At 38.7% G+C, this 10,104-nt stretch overlaps 1 pseudogene; it reads left to right on the forward strand.

The window, feature by feature from the left end:
* The first annotated feature begins 9,003 nt into the window (after nucleotides 1-9,003).
* Nucleotides 9,004-9,685, forward strand: LOC103656950 (annotated as a pseudogene).
* Nucleotides 9,686-10,104: the final 419 nt, after the last annotated feature.

Consider the following 10,104-nt stretch of genomic DNA (forward strand, 5'->3'; position numbering starts at 1 on the left):
GCTAATCTTTTTTTTTTTTTTTAATGAGGTGATCACATGTATCTTCATAACTTCTCTTCTTTTACCACCTCCTGGGAACTATTTAAAAATTGTTTTTCTTCCTTAGCTTCTTCGCATGTGAAACATTTCTCTATAAACTCTGGCACAATTCCCATTAGTTTTGGGAAGCTTATCAAATTCCAACAATTTTCACATTCTGGGCAAGGGGTAGAACTAAATAGATGTTTAACAATGGAGCCAAAGAAAATTGAACACATGAAACAGTGTAGCATGTGTGGGCTACATACAATGTGGTGAATACTATTGATTTTTATGGAATATATATTAAACAGATCCTAGTTCAGAACTAAATACATTTATATATTTGGTTTTCAGTTGGTGTTGAATAGATGATAAAGGACAGTGATTCATTTATTTGTGGCTTGATGGACAAAGACTGGTTCTGCCTTAATAGTCTGAGGAGTGCCAACAAAAAGGCTGATTGTGGGTTCAGACTTCCAGTTCTCCTCTACCATTGGCTTTATCAAAAGCCACTACAGACTGTATTGGAACAGAATATAATACTGTTAGCCCTGACACTGCCACAGGCCTAGTTTGTGTCCAAGACAAACATTTCTCAAGGGGAAGTGAGAAAAACCCCTTGGGCATCCTCTTAAAAGGACCATTTTACCACCTCTTAAATGAGACTATTGGAACTGATAATAGTGTTTTTCTCATCACCTATTTTGTCAGTCAGTTTTTTAATTGGGGGTCAAAAATATATATCCCCAAGTCATACCAATCCTTTGAGTTCCAGTTCCATATTATGGACACACACACAAACACTGTCTAGACATTTCTTTTAGATGTCTCAAAAATACCTTAAGGTCAGTAGGTTTGAAACTCAGGTGATGAACTTCTCCAAATCAGGTACTTTCCAACGAAATCACCATAATACTTGCAGTTGATGACTAAGACCCATTCTTGTTCTCCTTAGCTTCTCATCCAGTTGATCAGCAAGTCCTACTATTTTTGCCTTCTAAAAATCTCTAGAATCCATCTGTTTCTCCTCAGCACAACTGCCAGTTCGTTACCCCAAAGAGTTCTCATCCTTTGTGCTACCTAAATGTGTCTTTTCTTCATGCTCCTTCCCATCTTGTGCCCCTCAAACTAGGTATTTACCTACAGCTAGATTTTCTTTTATCAGTACGCAGTCCTGATGATGTCACATCCCCATCCCCATGAAAACCTGCCATTGGCTTTTGATTGCTCCCAAAGAGGTGAATTTACAACATGGTCTATACCATACAGCTCAAGTTCACCTTTCAATCCTCCTCTTATTCCATGATACCTCCTTTATTCTCCTAATTCCAGTTACCATCGATTCTTTGCATATGCTTTTCACTTCATAACTTTTGTCTGCACCGCTTTCCCTATTGCAAACTTACTTAAAATATTGCTTTTCATGGAAACTTTTATACACACCCTCTTCCTCATTCATTAAGTCAGGTCCATCTGATAAATGTCTCAACTTTATATGCCATTTCTTTATAGAATTATTCAAGCTATAGTTTCATATCTATTTTGTTAGTGTTTTACTGAGATAGCTTTTTCATAAATGTAGATGCACTGAGAGAAGAAGCCAAGTCTATTGTGCTCATCATCATAGCCTCGGCATTTAGCTCAGAGCCTAGAAAATCAACTACTAGTCAATAAATAATTGCTTAATGAATAAGTAAATATGTTTTGTCCCTACTATGTATCGTCCACTCTTTTAGCTCTATAAAAGATATGAAGAAAAATAATATAGTTCTTTCCTTCAGGTTTTTTTTAATCTAATACTTGAACTCCAATCATCTCCATATTTAAAACTTGCAAACTCCCCTCCCCACCTCCAATGCTCCTAATTCTCCTTACCCTGCTTTATTTTTCCTTAGCACCTCTTACCTTCTAAAATATACTTTCTAATTCACTTAATCATTCTCTCTACTGAGAGGAGGAATTTTCATCTCTTTGTTGACTGATGAGTCCCAATCACTTAAAACAGCTCCTAGCACATAGTAGGCATTCCACAAATATTTGTTTGAGGAAGGAATGAATGAAGATTTCCAAAAGCAATTAATCACAAAATATCTTATTCATTGATTTCCACTTTTGTTAGCTACATTAGACACCTGTAGCAGTGTTCTCAACAGAGGTGACCTGCCCTTCCCCACCCACCTAGGGGACATTTGCAATGTCTGGAGATAGTAATCGTTGTCACAATTGAGGGAGGGGTGATTATTAGTATCTGGTGGTACAGCACAGGGATGTTGCTAAACATCGTCAATACGTAGACAGCAGCTCCCCACATCCAAGAATTATGGGGCCCAGAGTCAATAGTGCAGAGGATGAGAAAATCTGAACAACAGTCTCTACTACTCGGTGTCCCTGCCTTTCTTTCCATCAACTTGCATTTCTGCTTTCTCTCCAGTGTCAAAGGCTTTCCTTCTGGTGTACCCCATCTGCTCTTACTTGTTTGCACCTCAAGCTTGCCATTGGGCTCATGACTTTGATTCTTGTTATTGAGGGCTTTTTAAGAAGTTGCTGGATTTCACTTTACCAGATGACATGTCGTATTTAATTTTTTTCTCTTCAATAGAGGCCAGAACATGGGTCCCAGCTCTGTCTGTGAACCAGGCTGTTTGAAATCGTCATGGTTACCTCACCTCTTTTTGATTCAGTTTTGTCAGTTTGAAATCAAATGTTACTTTAATGATATTTCAATACCTCCCATTTATTTGGGGGACCAGAGACCAGAGACCTGTCTCAAAGATATATGCCCTCAACCTGTCTCAAAGATACATGCCCTCAAAGGTTGATCCCTGATATAATCACTCAAATCACTGAATTTGAGAACCCATTTTATTTCAAACAGCATATGTTTCTCTCTCAGTTTACCAGGGATAATGCCTCGTCACTCTATGGAATTTGGGCATAATTCCTCAAGGACTCCTAATAATTCACATACTCAGTAGAATAAACATTAGGAGTTATTCACACTCAGTAAAATAAAATATATTTGAGTGCTAAATAATTCATATGTGTGCCAAATAAAATAACATGCATCCTCTAGGAAGTATAATGGTTTGCTTATTCATCATGATATTCCTGGTGTCCACTATGGCATTATCATATACTAGGTGTTCAATAAATGTTTCAGCAAGAGGCAAACAAATACAGGGCATGAACTCTTTCTTTATGAATATACATGTGAAATCCCTAACTCTAATATAAATATTATTTTTTTCTAATAAATTGTAGAAGATAATCAGACTGATATTCTGAGAAAAATACTGAGTGTCTGTTGAGACTTACTGGAGAGAAAAATGGTGGAGCAATTATGTGGCATGAGTATAAGGGTGATGAGTGGCAACAGAAGTGGCATGCACCTTGCACTCCTAACTAACTCTTGTTCAGAATAACTAAGGATCTCTCTTTCTGTCTCGATTTTAAATAGATACTCCTATGCTATATTGGGTCTATGACAACCACTATATTCCAAGACAGTTGACATTAGTACACATAAGAATTGTCATTTATTGTATGGGAGCAGCCTCCATTTCCTTATCTATACATGAAAAATGAGCCGGGTTGAGTCTACCTTGGGATGCGTACCTGTGTTTACCAGCATGCATGTATGGGTTTGGGTAAGATTGACAGGAGGGAGGGAGGTTCTTTAGGTCCCTGGACACAAATTGATACTTGATAATGCTTGTTGAGCATTAATGTTTCAATCTGGGCTACAAAAAAGAAGGAAAAATCACGTGTGTGTGTGTGCGTGTGTGTGTGTGTGTGTGTGTGTGTGTGTGCGCGCGCGCGCACGTGCACGCGCAAAGATACCTGAAAAGGAGTCTAGAAAGTGGGAAATTAGGAAGGCCTGGCCCTTTGACTGATGTTAAGGTGCTATGAATGAAGATGGGTATACTAGTTTTCCATTACTGCATAACAAATTACCACAAATAAAGCAGCTTAAGCAACATCTGTTAGCTCACGGTTTCTGTAGGTCAGAAGTCCAAGCACAGCTTAAATGAGTTCTCTACTCAGGGTCTCATAGGGTTGAGATCAAGGTGTTGGCCGGGTCTGGTGCTTCATCTGAAGCTCAGGATCTTTTTCTAAGCTTACATTGTTGTTGCCAAAATTCAGTTTCTTGTAGCTGTAGAACTCATGGAGGCTTGTAGACCAGTGGAGAATCTCAGACCTCTAGAATCTCTTAAATGGCTTATCTGCTTAGGTCAGGCCCGTTCAGGGTAATCTCCCTTTTGATTAACTCAATAGTAACCGATTTTGGACTTGAATTACAGCTGCAAAGACCTCCTCATCTTTGCCTTATAACATAACCAAATCATGGGAGTGACTATCCCATCCTATTAACAGGTCCCACCCATACTCAAGGGGAGAGGATTAGATAGGGCATCATCTTAGAATTTTGTCAACCATAAGTCTAGTTAGAGAAGAAGCCAAGGGGGCTAGTTTCACACCCATTATTGATTTGGAGTCTAAGAGACAAAGAGAAACACAGAACTGGGGGAGACAAGCATCTTCTACCAAATCTAAGAGATCTCTGGGAAGCTAGGGCATACTGAGGGCTCAGGGTAACCCAAGAAGAGAAATACTCCAAGGTAGGGCCACATCACTAGCATTGCACGTGACTGAACACCGGTCCTTTTGTGGGAACCAGTCACAGTGCCATCATGAAGTTCTCCAGGGATGAAGAACCAGAGTGAACCCAATTTCAAGTAATTGTGAAATATTGTATAGGGAATCTAAGAATTTTTCCAGAAAGATTTTGTTAGGGTTTGAGGGAAAAGTCGTCTCAGTTTTGGAAGTTTGGGAGTTTTGGAGGACTGCTGACGTGCAGAAACTGTGAGCTAATTAATAGATGTTGCTTAAGCTGCTGTATTTGTGGTAATTTGTTAGTTTGTTAGTAGTGGTTGTGAGCTATCAAAGTGTAACTTTTTGATATAGATTGACTTCTTTGTTACGTATAAAGCGCTACTTAAAATGGCTCAACTATAGTTTCTGTTAATATGACTTCAGTGGCTTTAGTAATATCTGCTCTGATCATTCACCAAAACAAACACCTAGAAGCACACAGTCAACACTGGGCAATAATGAAATGCAGGGTATTTGCTCTGCTGAACCCTACTCTGAGATCCTGCGGTCCATGGAATTTTGTAGGATTCTCTATATTTTACAATAACGAAAAAATACTTAAACCCTGAGAACTACAAGGAAAGTGTTCCTCTGTTACAGAGAATCACGATACTGTGCAACTGTTTACCGTGTCCTGTTAGTAAATGTCCTCCTGGTAGCCACTTTGAGAAAAAGTATATTTTCACTTTCAGCCTCCCCAGGATTTTGTGTTAAACGGTCTCAGGCCCTCTTGTATTTAGGATTACCTTTACTTCTGAGTTGTTCTGTAATATAATGGAGATAATCGCTGCTTCTAACTGACCTGTAAGTCACAAGAGAAGGTATAACTTTCATCTGTTCTCGTAAAATGAAACCTTTCTATTCTTCCTTTCACCATTCTCCTCCCTGGCAGCTAGGAATGCACTCCAGAAAACACATTCACTTAAAGTATCTGAAATGGGAGTTGCCTTGTTAGAAGAATTATGACATCGCACAATAAACAGAGCATTTTTACAAAGAGAATCAAGTCCTGGAGTTATCACCAAACAGCATACGTGCCTGCTGTTAATAAAAGGGCTGCAAAATGTGGACATGTCTGCTGACTGTCTGCTTTCTTGTGATGGGATTCTAAAGCGAAACGGTCACTAGAGAATCCTTTCACCTACACAGGCCATCAGAGTCACAGGGGATTCTGACAAGCTGGAATTGCTTTTGGTGGGGGTCAGAAGAGAAGAGGCTGCACTTTGGAATAATAGTTTGGATTGTCTAAAATATATAAGAATCTTATTCCAAATGCAAGAATTGCATGGCCCACAGTTGCCCTGCTTGGAAGAGACACTAAAGCCCCAATTAATCCAGAAGTAATCCATTGCATTTATGGATGGTTTTACAGTTTCCAAAGTGCTAACAAAAAATATGTTACTTAAGCCCTACTACAGTGTATGCAGTCTAATAATAAAAGGGAATGAGAATAAGAAAGTAGGGCTCCATTCTACATACAAGGAAGGTAAAATCATGAGACAGCAAGTTATTTTCACATTGTGTGTGTGTGTAGTCAAAGTGACAATCATTTCCGTTATATGACATAGCCTAATATTTAATTTCTGTTACACAAAAGAAAGAAGACATTTAATTAGAGGAAACCAAGAGATGTATAAGACAATAGGAAGGGCATGCATATTGATGTTTGGAAACCTATTTATAATTCTTAGATTTCTCACTTTGAAAAAGATCCCTGGATCTTCCAGCACAAAAACATATCTGTTGGCCCCTTGGGCTTTTCATAAATCCAATTCTTGTTGATTCACATGTCTACTAAGTCCGTATGCAGATGACAGTCACCTGTATTTTAATAACTTAATGATTGACTTCTACCCCCAACCAAGAAAGAATAATAGGAAATTAAGCTCTCTGGTCATAAATAATAAGAAACACCAAAAGGAATGACAGGTTTTTTTGACATTGAACAATAGCAGTGCCCCACTGTGATCCTCAAGAGAAAGGAAACAACTGAGTAGAGACTATAGTTATATCAGCTAAGTTTCTGGAAACTGAGAAGGGGAATCTACACAGAATCCAATGATCCTGCTGAGATGAGCACACAAAGGTTAGAGCTCAAAGGCCAAGGTGGCTGGACTTTGCACAGAAGAATACAGCCTATTCATCCAAAATGCTTGAGATGACAGTGGCATAATTTTCTGTTTTCAAATTGTGGTGGAGGAGGGACAATGTTCTGTGTAGTACTTTTCCATGAAACACAAATGGCAAATCATATTTAAATATGTGACACAGTCTCAGGGACATATCCACATTTTGATCAAACAAGGAGACACTCTGGTGGAAAATAAGCAAAAAAGAACTACCCATTTGGCCCTTTTAAGATTAATTTTACAAGCATGAAAATAATTAAAGATATACAACGATCCAAAGTTGGTATTCTGTGAATAAAAATGAATGTGGCTAATCTCACTTATATAGTATTAAATTTTATTTTAATATATTTTAATATTTTTAAGACTCTGTATGGATTACCAATAAAGTGACTGGGTACAGAAAATTGAAGAACAAGTATTAAAAAACACACCACTCTCCAAAATTGCAATATATAGATTTCATTTATTTTGAAGCTGTAACAAAAAGTATCAGTGCCGCTCTCACTTGTATCATGCATTCAGTGGCTCTGATTTAGCCAGTGTCACTATTATTTATTTGTTCAAGGGAATCATTTTAACATTTTTACCAATGTGTAAGGTAGGTGCTGTTTCTCATTTAAAAAACAATATTTATTGAACATTTACTCAGTGCTAGGCGATATTTACAGGGTAAAAAACACAAACAAAAGTCCTTAGCCTTGTAGATCTTATTTTTTATGGGAGGAGACAGAAGAAAATAAGATAAATAAAATATGTAGCCTATTGGGTGAAAGTGCCAAGAGGAAAATAATGAAAGCTGAGAAGATAAATATGCATTATTGGGTTGAAAGGGAGGCAGGATGCAATTTTAAATAGGGTGGTCACTTGAGGAAAGTAACTTCAGAAAGGAGCATGCCTGGGTGGTGTTTAAAACAGCAAGGAGACTTGTGTATTTGGAGCAGATGAGGGAGATGTAGGACAAGAGTTCAAAAAAGTAACCAGGGCCAAGATCACGTAGGGTCTTGTAGGTCAAAGAAAAGGGCTTTGGCTTCTACTTTTAAATGAATTTGAAAGACACAGAAGATTTTGAGCAAAGAAGAAATATAATCAGACTTACATTTTTTAAAGGTCACTCTGGTTGCTGGATTGAGTGTGAAGAGAAGGAGGCCAAAGATACAAATAGGGAGCACCATTAGAAGGTTATTGCCACAGTCTAGGTAAGAGTGATGGAAGCTTGATCAAGGGATTCAGCAGTGGTGGGATTCTTGGATATAGTTTTAAGTTAGAGCTGAGAACATTACCTGACATATTAGAAATGGGGCTGAAATAAAGAGAGAACCCAATCTTTTTTGAAATTGAACTTGAACATTTAGAATGGTAGAATTGCCAAAAACTAAGAGGAGGATGATTTCAGGAGCGCAGGTTTGGTGGGGATTATCAAAAAATTAGTTTGGACTTACTAGGTTTGAGATGCCCGTTAAGCATTCCAGGAGGGAATTAAATCATGTGTTTGTAATCAATCTTTGCTCTCTCTTATTAAAGCTTACTCATTGACAAAACTTAGAATAAAAGAGAAGTAATCCTAGAATTACAACTGGAAAGTCCAGCAATATTATATAATCATTGCCTCTATTAAAGATACATTAGTACGGGCTACGGGTAGGTAATAAGATGGGCTGCAGATCATACCAAGTTTCTGATGACCGTTGTTGGCTTACTCTTTTCTTCCCCATTCAAAAGAGGAGTGTATTAATATGTAAAGTTAGGTGACTGTGAAAATAGTTTGAAATAGTTAAGACTTAAAGCAGTGCCAAATTTTAGTACTTTACCTATTACTAGGAAACTGTTAAATATGACACCTTTAAAATAACCACAAATTAAAAGCTGAAAAGATAAAATGAAATCCAATCAGTGATATTTTAGAATTACAAAGACTTTCAGAAATCTTAGCGGAGAGAAAAACAAAACAAAAACACTTCAGCTTTAATATCATACACCTTTACTTCCTAAGACCTATTTGTACATGTGTGGAAGCTGAGATCAGAATCGTAGCTGAATCGTAGATACCTATTTGCTTTCAAAATCATTCTTCCATTAATGTTTTATGAAAGAGGCTTTGTGATCCTCTTGTTCCACAGTGTAAGTTCTCTCCCAGAGTCATATGTGTTCATTATATAAATGGACTTCTTCGCCATGACTTAATGCGTCATTTTAAAAGATGTCCAGCCCTCTTCCTCGGCACTGCCTGGGGAGGTGGCAGCCATCCTCCTCGCATCACGGCCCCCCCAGACTCCTCGTGAAGCTGAAGATCATTAAAAAGAGGACCAAGAAGTTTATCTGCCACGAGTCAGACCGATATGTCAAGCTTATGCAGAAACCCAGAGGTATTGACAGTAAGGAGCCCAGAAGATTCAAGGGCCAGATCTTGAGGACCAACATTGGTTATAGGAGCATCAAGAAAACAAAGCACATGCTGCCCAGTGGCTTCCGGAAACTCCTAGTCCGCAACGTCAAGGAGCCTGAAGTCCGCTGTGGTGCAACAAATCGTACCGTGCAGAGATTGCTCACAGTGTCTCCTCCCAGAACTGCAAAGCCCTTGTGGCAGGAGCAGCCTAGCTGGCCATCCGAGTCACCGATCCCAATGACAGATTGCGCAGTAAAGAAAATCAGTAGACAGCTGGGTGCACATCGTATTTGTGTTAATAAAACCGTACAACTGAGGCACCAGCTTAAACACCTGACTCTTGTTTTCGGCTCAGGCCATGATTTTAGGGTCGTGAGACAGGGCTCCTCGAGGGGCCCCACACTTGGCTCAGAGTCTATTCGAGATTCTCCCTTTCTCTCCCTCTGCCCCCTCCACTCATCCTCTCTCTCTCTCTCAAATAAATAAATAAAATCTTAAAAAAAAAAAAAAACCAAAACCATGAAACTACCAAAAAAAAAAAAAAAGTCCAGTCATAGCTCAGGTTCAGACTGAGAGAATTAATAGCGCGCACAGGCACAGTTATGTGCGTGTCTCTCTTGTACACGCACATACACAAGCTGCACATAGATGCGCGTAGATGCACGTAGATGCACGTAGATGTACTTAGATGCACGTAGATGTACGTAGATGCACGTAGATGCACGTAGATGTACGTAGATGTACGTAGATGCACGTAGAGTCATGGTTTTAGAATAATGATGCTTTTAATATTGGATCCTGCTTCACACTGAAACTCAGTTGACTGAAAGGAATGATACAAAGCCATCCCAAATGATGGCAACGATCTGGACTAATTTACAGAGGTTACCAATTGGCTCTTGAGAAGACTCCTGC

This window comes from Ursus maritimus, unplaced genomic scaffold (assembly GCF_017311325.1).
Source record: "Ursus maritimus isolate PB19 unplaced genomic scaffold, ASM1731132v1 scaffold_21, whole genome shotgun sequence".
NCBI classification, from domain to species: Eukaryota; Metazoa; Chordata; class Mammalia; order Carnivora; family Ursidae; genus Ursus; species Ursus maritimus.